Below are 14,757 nucleotides of genomic sequence, written 5' to 3' on the forward strand. Positions count from 1 at the left end.
TCTTTTTTGTCTTGTATAAAAGTTAAATCTACCACACACACACACACACACACACACACACACACACACACACACACACACACACACACACACACACAAACCTCTTCTCTCACCCTTGTCGCTCAAACAAGGGTGGGGTTGGGGCAGGGTCACTCTGAGGCTTCCAACTGATCCCATCAAAACCCGTCAACTGTGAGTGTGTGTGTGTGTGTGTGTGTGCGTGTGCGCGTGTGTGTTTGCTCAGTAGTAAAAACCTGAAAGACACCCCACACCCCCCCCACACACACACTCCTCCTCTTTCTCCTCCATAAACCCTCCTGCTTTACCCAGAACCTCCCAGGACACCCAGGTGTGACCGGACACACACACACACACACACACACACAAGCAGACAGATGGGATTAAACATATCTATTATTACACCGAGCCTCAGGTGTGTGTTGGTGTTTATTCTTGTAAATTGTTTTTGAAAATTTTTTATTTGTAAACAGTTCGAAATCGTTTCAGTGATCAGGCAGCGTCGATCACCTTCATCAGGAGAGGAATCAGACCAAAACAAGTCAACATGCTGTATCTTACATGCGTGCTTGTCTCTCTCCCTGTCTCTTGTGTGTGTGTGTGTGTGTGTGTGTGTGTGTGGGCTCAAACCCCTGTCCCCTGCATTGACAGATAGAGTCGGAGCTATTAGCTCAGTGCCAGGTGAGTCTGTGGGTAAACACAGAGGACAATGAGCTCCAGCCCATCTCTGTCAAAGCCGCCCATTGTTCTCCCCAGGCTGTGTGTGTGTGTGTGTGTGTGTGTGTGTGTGTGTGTGTGTGTGTGTGTGTGTGTGTGTGTGTGTGTGCGAGTGTGTGTGTGAGGGAGAGAGGGACATCTAACTGAGACTATACCACCTGTACACAGACCCACACACAGACACACAAACACTCTTACAGTTAGATGCTCATGTGTGTGTGTGTGTGTGTGTGTGTGTGTGGATGCAGTCTGAGGCTCGACTGAGCAACAACATGTCCCAGATGTTTGTTCTCCAGTCTCTAAGGCCGTAAAATGGGAAGGAAATCTCTGTTCTTCTTAAAAGTTCCCTTGATCAAGCAAAACCAAATGATGCTTCAGTTGAACCCCAGTCAGTTACAACTACAATACCTTAAACATGGAGGATTGCTTCATTTCTGCCTCTAAATCGATGTAAAACAATACGGTGATGGATTTAATGAAGCTTCTGTTACCTGAAGTAGCCAATAACAAAGCTTGATGGTTGATGAGTGACTGCTGGTGTTGTAGTTTAAACCCTACAGTATAAATGTGTATGCAGTGATTTGTGTTTATGCTTTTAGGATAAAGGTGAAGAGGAAGTGTTTATGTGTCTCCTCTCTCAGGACGAGGACATGTTGGATGTTTGGGTCTCAGACGTCACGCTGCCTTCATGTGGCGTCACCTCAGGCTGCACACGCATGGCATCAATGGATGTAATATGTGAACAGAGACAATACAGGGACAATGTGAGTGTGTGTGTGTGTGTGTGTGTGTGTGTGTGTGGCAGCTGAGGACGCTCTGTGGCAGTTTGCTTACTGGGCAGGACAGAGGAGAGGACAGGAGGACGTCCCCGCTCCTCCTCAGCTGTCCTCCCTCCGCCCAGCCACCATATTGTGCAAACACACCATGTAAACAGCCGGGCAGAGCGCGTGTGTGTGTGTGTGTGTGTGTCAGAAAAAGACATAAAGAGAGCGGTGCTGTGGAGAAGAAGGAGAGGGAGAAGAAGTAATAAAGCGAGTCATAGTGTAGAGAGGCACTGAGTGGAGGGAAACAAAGGAGTGAAGGATGGAGTGATGGAGTCAGAGATAAATAAACGACACACAGAGGCCTTTGTCTCTCTTATCCTCCTCTGAGGTATCTCACTCCTTAACCCACATGACTTCTTCACCTCTCCTACACCTCCCCCCCCCTACCCAGCACCCCCATTCTTCCTCCACACCCAAACCCCCCCCGCCCCCCTCCACTCCTCCGCCCGGGCATCCCTCCCTCCGCCCTGCGCTCCATCCCAGTGCAAACACTCGCCGGCTCTGCGGGAACAAAGCGGGGGGATGAATAATGGCAGTGAAATGTCACCGTTTCTCCGTGGCGGCCGCCGCTTCCCCTGCTTGTCTCCACGCCCGGGCCGAGCCCGCGTTAACCATTAACCAGCCGCCGCCAGAGCACCTGAACCAGAGAGGAACAATGAACAGAGAGAGAGAGAGGCAGAGAGAGAGAGAGAGAGAAGGGGGGAGAGATAGATAGGGAGAGTTGAAGTGTGGGGGGTGTAAAGGCATAAAGGCAGAGAGAGGGAAAGGGGGAAAGAAGGGGAGGGAGAGAGAGATGGAGAGAACGAGGGGGGAGTGGAAGCAAACAAGTGTTGGCAGTAACGTGTATGTGGGTTGATTGATATGTTCTGAGCCTCACACGTAAGAAGTGAGAAAGGGCTGGAAACAAAAACACAAGTGAGAGAAACAAAATTCCTCAAGTGTGTAAATAAGCTGCAGAGGGATTCCACCTTAAGAGGCCCAAGGGCTCAGAGCGCTCTGCAACACGGACACACATTGCACCCAGGCTGACTGTGGCCCGCGTCCCAAACATGATCAGGGACTTCAGCTGGTCTCAGGTGATGAGGTCATCATATCAGCTGTGGAGGAAGCAAAACCACCAAACTGGGAAAATCCCTAGAGCGATCTCCTTCTATCAACCAACCCACATAGGTGAGCGAGTAAATGTTAGAAGATTCTCCTCAACATAACACGGTTCTCTTGTTGATGCTGACTCCTTCCTCCTCCTCCTCCTCCTCCTCCTCCTCCTCCCTTCATCTCTGCTGTCCACCAGCACAGAACAATGAGAGTGAGACACAGAGCTGGACTCTCCATCCTCTCCCCTCGCTCCTCTCTGCAGTATAAACTCCTCGCTGTGTTCTCTCTCTCTCTCTCTCTCTCTCTCTCTCCCTCTCTGGAAGGAGACACAACAGTGGCACCTTTGTGCCCCCGACGTGCCCCAGATGAGGCTAAAATTAAATGCACTTTAATTGCAGCTCGTGTGCTGCGATGTGTGGAACGTGAGGACGACTTCAGGGGAGGAAACCATATTTTTAGGGCGCCGCGTTTGTGGCCTGTTGCTGCTGAATGGGGGAGAGAGAGAGAGAGAGAGAGGGAGAGAGGGAGGCAGAGAGAGAGGGGGGGGGGAGAGAGAGAGAGGTGAGCTTTCAGGTTTCCCTCTCTGGTCACGTGACCTTCTGTCATTTCATTACAGTATATTAGTGAAAAAGTAAAAACTCAGTCAGAACTCTGTGTCCCAGCTGAAGCCCTCAGATTGAGAACCAAACTACACGTGTGTCTCATTTCTTTGGTGTCTTATTGTCTCAGTCAAAGAGGAAAAACCTGAAATGCACACAAACACAAATAAATATGGAAGGTCCTGAACCTCCACAGACAGAAACCTGCTGTCTGATCTGAAAGCTGAAGCTGAAGCTGAAGCTGAAGCTGAAGCTAACTACAGTAACATATGATTGGTTTTATATGAACTGAAGGTAATAATATATGATGCAGTAGTTATGTAACTGATAAGTCATATGTTTAGGTTCTCATTGGATGAAGAGTTACTGATGTTAGAATGTAAACCCGTAGAGGAACGGGCCAAATGTTCCAACTCAGTAGAATTAAAATAACTTTTATAACCACAGTTGCTTATTTATTCTGATCTCTGGCCTTTTTTTTCTGTTAACAAATCAGAGAGCTCTTTGAGTCCTTGTGGTTTTATAGAGAACCGCCATGGTAACCAAAAACCTTGAAAGAACCTTCCTCTCTCTGGGTGTGTGAGGCACAAGGAGGAGGAGGAGGAGGAGGAGGAGCGATGGAAGGGACGGAGGTATGGACGGAGGAGGGGGGGGGCCACAGGGTAAATAAGATGTCTAATTCATGGAGCGGATGTTATGAAGGAAACAGACTGAGGATGTAGCTGTACTCACTGTACCCTGGGCTCTGTGTGTGCCCTGCAAAAACACCAGGCAGCATCTCAGCTTCTCCTCTGAGGATGGACCTCTCCTGCCTCCTGCCTCCCCTCAGCCGCTCCAGGCCACACCGTGCTGAGTCTGATGGGCATGTCGTCTGGTGGCGTCTGGGTCTGACCTCAGCACTCTGCAGGCCACGCCCACTCCATCACTACGCTTACCTGCTCGATACTCATTCCCCCGTCCTGCGGTTCAGATCACAGATCTAGATGTTGATAATGTCTCGGAGCCTCTGGCGTGTGTTTAGACTCGCCTCACGCTGCGGTTACACAACACCTCATGTTTACTGTGAGAGCGGCTGAGTCTTGTTGATTCCCTGTGTGCGTACGCTTTAATCGTATTTGGACCTTAATCTAATGAAGGAAACATCCTCAGAGTAAGGAGTGAATGTGAGGAAAGACTTTCTGCTTTATTGGGTTCTGTAAAGGAACAAACATAGTCGCCTCCAAACTCTCCTGCTGAGTTGGACAGCAGCGGCTAATTGTTAAGAGTAGTTTAAAGTTAAATGTCAGTAGATTAAAGCGTATTTGGGTTGTTTGTGTAGTTTAGCAGTGCGTCTGGACCTTCACCTGTACCTGCAGCAGGGGGGACAGGTTCTCCATTGATCAACTTCCTGTGCTTCTGTCTCCATACCAAGCTGAGGTTGGCAGCTCCGTGTGGTTCCTCTGACTTTACTGCCTCTTTACTGCCTCTTTACTGCCTCTGGCCCTGCAGCCGCGTCCATCTGCTACACAGGGACAAACATCAGGAGATGAGACGAGTGGAGGCGAGGTGAGGAGCGGCTTCAGCTGTCTGTCACCTCGCTCTCTCTCTCTCTCTCTCTCTCTCTCTCTTCAGGGCCTGAAACATGGGAGTCCTCCATGACTCAGGCCTGCAAACTCAGACACAAACTGAAAAACCAAGAAGATATTTAGTTAAAGGTATTTTTAAGGAACAAAGACGGCCATTTAACCTTCTGTGAATAACAACAACATGGAGCTTCACCGCCCTCAGAAGCCTTACAGACACACATGAAACAGTTCTGACTGAGTGAAAACTTAAACTGAGATTTGATTTCCGGCCACAAATAAAAAATCAAATCCCTGAATCTGATTGTAGAAATGAAAGCAAACAGAAAAGCAGATGTTGAAGTTGTTATATTTACAATCAATATACTTTAAACTCTTCTGTAAGTTTTGTTTGAATGACTTGTAAGTACTCCTTGTAAGTCTTCAGTCTTGTTGTCTCATTGGACCATTAGATCTGCCTGTAACATCACATTAGCAGATTCCCAGCAGGCGCACAGAGAAAGAAGCACACAGGCTCATTTGGTGTGAATTCAATAACCAAACAGCCTAAATTGGGCGATAATTCACTCCGTTTTCTGTGTTTCTGTTGACTTTTCTGTTTGTTCAGACAGCCATTAATAGAGAGAAGAAGGAGAAGCTGTGCTGCAGCGTCGCCCCAGTGGTGAAATGATCTTTCCGTTCCATTCACACAGACGAGCCGCTGCCAGGCTTCCACCACCGACAGAACATTCACACAAGAATCCAGTCTGTCTGCTCCACATGTATTCATATCATCCAACATTCAGGGGTTTATTTTCACCTCTCATTTCTAATCAAAGAACTTTGTTTTGCATAGTAAAATATCAACAAAATCATCACAACATTTCCCTCAAAGGCTCCCAGACAACACACACACATTACATAAGCATATTTTAATAATAATGATAATAATAATCTTAACATCATTTTTTATATAAGATGTTTTACGTAATGTATAAACTTAAGTTGTGTGGTTAAGCACATTATAGGGACCATAACACACACAGATATGATCCAACATTGCTATCAAAGGTGTTGATCAGAACCATGAGGAGCCGGATGCTGAGCCTCAGTGTTTCTGTCAGACTGATGGAGCTTTCTGCTGTTTCAACTGTGGCAGAATTGTAATCTAGTAGAATTGCATCACGTTAGGATCCAGCCTGTGTGAGCCAAACGGTGCTGGAGTCCTGTTAGTTTGTCCTGTTGGGTCAGGTGAGGTGTGTTTTTGTCTCCGGCGTCTGAGCGCCAGCCTGACCTTCTCACTTCAACCAGATCCTCCACCGACCGGACCCTCTGCCTTTCTGTTTATCTTTGCTATTTATGTCCCAATGCGGTGCAGAGGAGAGAGTGTGTTTCCAACGTGTGTGTGTGTTTGTGTTTGGTGTGTGTCTCTCTCGGCGTGTGTGTGTGTGTGTGTTGTGTTTGTGTTGAAGCGGAGGGAACCCGGTGGCTGAGTTGAATGAATGCTGTAGTTATTTATTTGGTGTTGGTGAACTGAAGCAGTGAGAAATCACACAGCGTATCACCAAATCTGAGGAAGAGACCCAGAAAGGAACAAGTCAACAGAGTGCGTGTGTGTGTGCGTGTGTGTGTGTGTGTGTGTGTGTGTGTGTGTGCGTGTGTCCATCATAGTGTGTTTTATACCATGTGTTTATGTTCTCATCACTTTATAAACTGGTCTCCCAAAATCTTGGATGTGTCTAAGACCTCTCATCCCTCCACTCCGTCCACTAGGGGGCAGAGCAGAGCAGAACCCTGGCTCATACCTCAAGTTCATCTTAACGTAAACAAACGTGGCACTCGAGCTACGAGGTCCAACCTGAGCTCATGGACGGACACAATGTGGAGTCACTCGCCTCAAACCTTCTGCCATCGTTGTCGTCTGCCAAGCGCTTATGATTTGTCCGCGTCGCCACAGTGCGCCGCCTGTGGTTGACGCAGGTACTTGCACCTTGTGGATGCATCGCGTTTATTTTGGACGATGCGCACAAAGAAACTATGATGTCACATGTCGCTTAAAGCAGGAATATTAGTTCCCATATTAGTTCCCCTTAGTTTCTATTGCACTGTTTGTCATGTTAAGGGTGCGTTCCCATCTTCACCTCTGCAGCATCACTGACCAACACAAAGATCATCTGACCCACGTGCTGCTGAGCGTTCACTTCACATGTGAGCTCAAACACATCCTAATAACTCATGTGACTCTCAGAAAAACAGGGATAAAGGACTTTAAAATGGAAGAACAACTCGCTTTAATTAACTGTCTTTACAGGCAAACAAGCCATAAGGGTTTTATTTAGCGTCTGTCAGCCGCATTCAACTTCAAACAAAACCCCAGATGGAGCGACGTGAAGGCAGCTGCTTGTTTGCTGATAAATGCTTTATTTGAAAATGCTGCACATCATTTCTTCCCTTTTGTTTTTGTAAAAAGGGGAGGGGGGAGGAGGGGGGGTCATTAAGTGCAGCTCACGTTTCAGTCACTCTAAAAGGTTCAGGACTAAAGGGTTAATGAATAACAACCAATCAGGGTTCCTTTAACTGTAATTACAACACAGTTCAGTTACTTTAAAAACAGGGAATCAATTTTATCTTCATTCTTGTGTTTTCATGCTAATATAGAATGTTACCTGAATGACTTAAATATATTAATATGTCATAATAATCATACCTCCTCCATGTGAGTGGTTATAAGATACAGCTATAATCCCTTAACCCTTCCCTCACTCTCATTAGATTCAACACAAAACCAGTTGGACCAGTTGTGTCCCAGTGCCGTTCTGTTTGCTCTGAACCAGTCCCGGCCTCTCTGAACACTCGCCTCGTGCTATCGTTTGACATTTGGGTCGGTCTGCTCTCACGTCACTCAGCTTCAAAGAGAAAGACGTCTCACACCGATATTTGACTTTTGTTCCATTTGGGTTTGTTTGGTTCATTTGGTTCTGATCCGCTCCGAGTGTTTGGAGTCTGTCTGATCCACTGTACGTCTTTATCATGTATGTGTGTCGTGTATTTGTTGTTTACATGCACGGTAAACATCAGGTACACACCTTAATGTGTCTGAAATTAGCACAAGCACAAATTGAAGAACATTGAGTCAGACTGAGTGTGTAAGAAGCAAACAGGCTCTTTGTTGACACTGACAGGAACATCACAGGTGCGCGTGTCGCCTCTGATGTCGCCCTGTTTCATTCGTCGGCTTCCCAGTGGAGAAGCTGCTGGATGATGGGACCGTTTCCACATTTCTATTGGCTGGTGTGACGCCCGGGGTGAGACACGCGATCGTCCTGTGGCCCTCGGCTCGCTCACGTGTTTCGCTCGCTGAAGAACCGATATTTTTCTTAACATAACTCGGGACGGCACTGCAGGAGAACAGTGGCTGTGTGGAAAATGACACACGGCACAGAAACAATGTTGGGAATGATAGAACAAAGTTTCCCAGATGTTCAAATCAAAGCCAGAAAGAAAAAAGCAAACATTTACACAGGACTTTGTGAAATTGGCAGCTTCTAAGAATAAAAACACACTGACACAGATCCAGTTAGAAAGTTAATGTGTTTATGCCCTGGATGTCTTTACGGGGAGGCGGAGTCAAAGGAGGATGGAGTGTGTGCGTGTATGTGTGTGATTCATCATGTAAATGTAAAATTGCAGGGAGAGAGAGCGAGACAGAGAGAGAGAGAGAGAGAGAAAGAGAAAGAGAAAGAGAGAGGGAGAGGGAGAGAGAGAGAGAGAGAGAGAGAGAGAGAGAGAGAGGGAGCGAGAGAGAGAGAGGGAGAGGGAGCGAGAGAGAGATCTCCACATGAGCGAGTATAAACAATAGAATAAATAAAAATGGAAATAAAAAAACATTCTTGATACTGGTCTTTGTGTTTGATCAATCATTTGTCCCATCTTGCGTCTGTAAGTTAAAGAAGTTAGCGTGGCTCTGACAGATTAAAGGTTCATGTTGTTCCCTGCTGATGGAGTGAATTAGCATCCTGGTCTTTTATGTGTGGAGTGGTTTTTTCTTTGAGGGTCGAACTCTGAAAACGCTCTTGTGTGAGTTTAAAAAGCACATTTGCATCCATGAGTCAAACAGATTCTTTTCTCGGTGCCTGTAAAGCTCACTGGGTGAACCTGAATGAGCCTATAGATGCAGGCTCCTGCTGGCCAAACTGAGGCGGAGGAGAAATTACGATGAGGAACTCTGCCTTTATGAATGAAACATTGACTGCACTTGATTGCCTGAGACGATGGATTGTGGACAGACAGAGAGCTGAGTCACTGCAGCTCCGCTTGGACACGCCGAGCAGCTTTGGTAGTCGACCGGAGCGGAAACTGAAATGGAACTGAGCGCGCCAAAGTGATCCCAAAGTGATCCCGGTATGAGATGACCCCCTATTACGTCCACACACACACACACACACACACACACACAAACACACAAAAACAAAAGGGCATCGGGCGCACATGGGTTGCTTGAGCTGAGAGGCAGAGAGACGGAGGAACAGAGGGAGCGATGTGCTGCGAGTGTGAGTCATGCGTGAGTACACATTGTTGGAACAGTGAAAATCCTCACAGGTTCCTGGTAGGAATAAAAAAAGGCTGACGTGACACCAGGATGCAAGACAGCTCTGCAGGGCAGGTCCCGCCCTCTGCTGATCCATGTCAGGGTGTGTGTGCGTGGTGTGTGTGTGTGTGTGTGTCTGTGTGTTTGTCCTGCAGCTCTGTGACTCTTCTGCATGGCTGACTCCACCTACAGCGTTTGAAAGACAGGTTGAAACGTGGTTGCAGGCTGCGCTCAGTTACATCTCAATAAGAGGCCGGGTCGTTGTTCTACTTTCTGTTACTGATGGGACTGATTCAGAAATAACACATTACATTTACATATCAGACACACACACACACACACACACACACATACGCACACACACACACACACACACACACACACACACACACACACACACACACACACGGAGAAAGCACTATCCTTCAACATGAGTAGCAACATCCACAACATGCTGAGGGCTATATTCACACACACTTTGCTCAGTTTGCAGTTGTGAATTTAATATATTTATTCAAAGGTGCAGTGTTATTCAGGTGTAATTGGTGTAATCGAGGTGGTGGTTCTGATCCGGTCACAGGTTCTAGAGTGTAACATGTGTTTGAGTTGTGTTGGTGTTTATTCTGAAAGGAAACCCTAAGAATTTGTGACATAAATAACAAATGCAGCACAAACAGGAGGGGAGTGAAAAGTCTCTGGATGGGGAAATATTTCTGTGTGCATTAGTGACCGTTGTGATGTCCCAGGTTGCCCCCATCACAGCACAGACCCTGAGCCCCCACCCCCTCCCCCCCTCCCCCCATTTGGCTTTTCTGCCACGACTCTTTGAATAAAACTTCTCAGCTTATTTACTGGAAACGCACAGCGAGGCATCACAACCGACCCCCTCACGCTTCCAGACCCAAACAAACTGCTGCACACAAAGCCTGCCAATCTGACTCTCTCTCTCTCTCTCTCTCTCTCTCTCTCTCTCTCTCTTCAGTACAAGTTGTGGCCCCAGAAAATGCGATTCTAAAATTAAACCTGCAAAAAGGGTCGCTTTGTAAATCCCAAGGTAGCTTCAGAGAGAGAGAGAGAGAGAGAGAGGGGAGGGGGGGAGAGAGAGGAAGAGGTGGGGAGAGTTATGGTTATTATTGTATGGCGTAAAGACAATGAATAATGATTAAATCATTATTAATAATATTAACATGTCACCTTATTAAATACATAAAAATAAGTGAAGGAATCACAGACAAAGATACAAATTTAATATTCACATCTGACTGAGCAACGCTGTGGCAAAACATTAAATATGATTGTAGTAAAAATCAACAAGTGGCACAGAACACAAGTTAAACAGAAGAGAGAACGAGAGAGAGACAGAGAGAGAGACAGAGAGAGAGAGAGACAGAGAGAGAGAGAGAGACATAAGCGAGAGAGAGAGAGGGTCCAGAGTGGGAGAGTCATTCCCCCTGCCGTGGCCTGGGAGCCGCTGGATGGGCTGCCTCTCTGCAGCCCATGAAAGGTGTGATTGTCCGGAGTTTCCCTGAGCCAGGAAAGTTCCCCAAGCGGCGGCCGGCGGCCCCTCTATCTGCCAGGAACGCAGAGAAACCAGCGCCGCTTATGTCAGATACCATGTATGAAGGGGGGCGAGGGACGGAGGCCGTAAAAAAAGCTGCTTTCAATATGTGTTATAAATACTTTAGAGGAACACACACACACACATACACATCCAGGGGACACACACACACACACAGAGGAGGAGGACAGCGGGGCCCTAAACGAGGCCGTGGAGTGGAGGTGGACGGTCTGAATGAAAAGAAGGGCAACTCGCTCTCAATGTGTTTATTTTAACAGGAGGGCGTGAGAGTGGAGGTGGGGGTGGGGAGGGGGGGCAGGGCGAGAGAGACACGGAGAGATGAGAGAGAGAGAGAGAGAGAGAGAGAGAGAGAGAGAGAGGGGGGAATGGAGACATTCCTTCACTTCCACACTGGAAAAGTATTTTTTAGTATCAATTCATCTTTCTCTGTTATTAACTCCTAAAAGTTTTTTTTTCTTCACATAAGTGCCACTGCACTTTATCACAACATGTTTCCAACAAAACATCAACATGGATCTCCTAGAAATTAGTATAGAATAGAATAGAATAGAATAGAAAAGAATAGAATAGAATAGAATAGAATAGAAGGAAGTGCACACAACATATATCTAATGTTAAATAAAATAAATGTCAAAATCAAAATCAAAATCTAAAACATGTCCTAAAGCAGCAGAGGATCATTGTACAGGGTTTAGTCCACTGATGTGTCTCAGTTATAGACAGTTGGTGCTGTTAGGACCTCCAGCAGCTCAAACAGGACGGGATGGGGTTCAAGAACCTTGGTTGCTGAAGATGTCCAAGGATCTTCTGAGCTGTGTTGATGAACTCTGCTGTCCACCACTGAGCAGCTGGCAGATCAGGTGGAGATGAAGCTCCATGTTTGATGGAGCAGCAGGAGAAGGACACCAGCAGCTTCTTTAGGTGTGGTGTCATCTGCAAACGTGACCATGGATTTGGTGGAGTGGGTGGAGGAGGAGGTCAGCACTGAGTGTGACAGTCTGGGGCAGGAAGTCCTTGATGGTTTTGGTCTTAATTCCAAACGTTTTGTGTCTTCTGTGCTTTGGATGATGGAGTTGAAGGCAGAAACCATCAGGATCCTGAAACAACACAGAAGTCACACCAAAGTGATTGAGATCAGTGATAAGAGGAAGGGATCTTCATCAAAAAGTGTTTTGGAGGTCCTGTTTGTTGTTTGCAGGCAGAAATAGTTTGTGATTTTCACAATTTCAACCGTTTGTTGTTTAAGAGTTTTAAGGCCTAGACCTTGTGGCTGTTGTTTAGTTTTATTTGCTTTGAGGATGCATGACACACACACACGCACACACGGGGATGGACAACAGTGATCATCACTTGGGGCTGTGGACCCTTGACACACACAGAGAGGGGAGGCCCCGGGCCTAACCGATCCCTGCTGCAGCTCAACCGCCTCACACACACATGCTCAGTAAAAGGAAGGAAAAGTGGAATTTCAGGTATTCAGAAAAAAATGAACTAAAATAAATTTAAATGAATGCAATGAAATAAAAAAATAAAATGAAATAAATAAAACATAAATAAATAAATAAATAAATAAATAAATAAATAAATAAATAAATAAATAAATAAATAAATAAATAAATAAATAAAATAAATAAAGTTTGTAAATTAAGTTTTTGCATTTGTAGTCTGTTTGTTTATTATTACATATCTGGATATGTTGTCCTATTTCTGAGGTAATAGGTGCACCTACAACTCCAGGTGAAGCAGACTGTGGTTTCTATGTGCAGCTCCTGAGGAACTAGATCAAGCATGGCACCCTGGGATGTCCTACTGTTTCATAACAGCGCCTTTGGGGCTAATTTTTCACAAGTTGCAGTTAAGAGCAACCAATCCCAGTCCAAGTGTGTGTGCACACAGGACTAACTGGAATTATGAGCAGAGGAAGTGGAGGAATGTGTTTACTTAGATGTGCTGTGACTTCATATGAGCTAGCAGAGGATCTACAGGTTCAGATGAAGGAGATATGGACCTTTAAGGTGGATTTGTTCAACTGCATGGTTTCAAAAGTCAGGAAGTCAACTCCGTGGTAATGGGAGTGGCCTCCAGTGGAGCATGAGGACAGACCGACGGAATCCAGGAGAAGGAAAATTTGAATCTATGACGTCCTTCAAAAGTGGTTACTACGGCGCAGACATCAGGCCCACAGGTGCCACAGTTAAATGGGTTCATACCTGGATTGTGTTCAACCTGTAGACCAAGTTTCATGAAATTTGGTTCATAACTTTTCAAGTGAATCCTGCTGACAAACAGACAGGAGGGATTGTCATGGTTTCTCCTCAGCTGAAGGAACAGAGAGCAGCTAGGGAGGAAAACCGGAAGCACAGAGGAAATGATGAGAGTTCGGGAAGGAGGAAGTAGGTGTAGGACAAAGTGAACATGGGGCAGGTGAGATCTTGTATCTCATCTCAGGTCTACGGTGTCTGCAGAGGTCCAAACCGTGTCGGTGCAGTTTTCAGCATGTGCCGTGAAAATAAGAGCAGCTTGTCTACCTGAGCGTGAGAGGCTGTCAGGCTCTCCTCAAGGAGCTCTGTTCAGGGCAAAGCAGGGGCTTCAGGGGCACACACACACACACACACACACACACACACACACACACACACACACACACACACACACTGGAGCCAGCAGACATAGTAGCACTCATTCATCCTCTCGCAGCAGCCGCCTGCCCCCTCCTTGACTGCCCTTCGATCCTTTCCCTACTTTTTTCATCCCCTCCCCTCCCAGACCACGACCATTTTGGGTTTTTGGGGAGGTAGAAAAACATTCTGACAGATGAACAGACAGGATGGATACATCCATAACACAACTTGGCTCATTAAAGACTTCGGCACACGCCAAACCCTTTTAGAGCGTGTCCCCTGGCGACGGCTCCAACAGGCCGGCTCCTTCTGCAGTGTGTTTTCAGTGGAAAGGACACACTGCTGCTTTACACTCCACAGCACCGACGACAGGACGTGTTTACAGCTCTGAGTCAGGGAGGAACGGGTTCAACCTGCTGAGGTGTCCTTGAGCAAGGCATCCTCCCATCCCATCCACCTTCCCTGGTGTGGTTCTGCTGCTGACCGTGACCTCTGACCTATCTATCTATCTATCTATCTATCTATCTATCTATCTATCTATCTATCTATCTATCTATCTATCTATCTATCTATCTATCTATCTATCTATCTATCTATCTATCTATCTATCTATCTATCTATCTATCTATCTATCTATCTATCTATCTATCTATCATAATTGGTGGGTGGAGAGTCACTCAGTTGCCTTAGCAGTGTGTGTGTGTGTGTGTGTGTGTGTGGGTTGGGGGGATTCAGTGCCTTGCTCACAGGTAGCAGAATGATCATTTACAGATTGCAGAGTGGGTGATCTTTATCCTCCTGTGGTACCAGCTGGTCTGATGCCTCCTTCTCCTCCTCAGACCTGCTCCTCTGCTCCTCTGCTCCTCTGACCTCCACAGCTGTTAGACTGTCCGCTCTTACATGTGTGTGTTTGTGTGTCCAGCTGTGCACACACACACAGCTAATGAACTCTAAGTGCCCGGGTGCAGTTGTCACAGTGGTGCGACTGTTTCAATGGGCTCCGGTGAAAAAGGGAGCGAGGAAACGGTTCGATTGGCTTTCATTGTGTTCTGAAGAGATGAAGAAGAAGAAGTGGAAGAAGAAGAAGAAGAGGAAGATTAAGATTTTTACAAAGACGTTTTATTTACATGATGCATCTTACAGAAGAAGAAGATGAAGATGAAGAAGATGAATAT

Source organism: Genypterus blacodes, unplaced genomic scaffold (assembly GCF_046128005.1).
Source record: "Genypterus blacodes isolate CSIRO-AG114 ecotype Tasmania unplaced genomic scaffold, CSIRO-AGI_Gbla_v1 ptg000084l_1, whole genome shotgun sequence".
NCBI classification, from domain to species: Eukaryota; Metazoa; Chordata; class Actinopteri; order Ophidiiformes; family Ophidiidae; genus Genypterus; species Genypterus blacodes.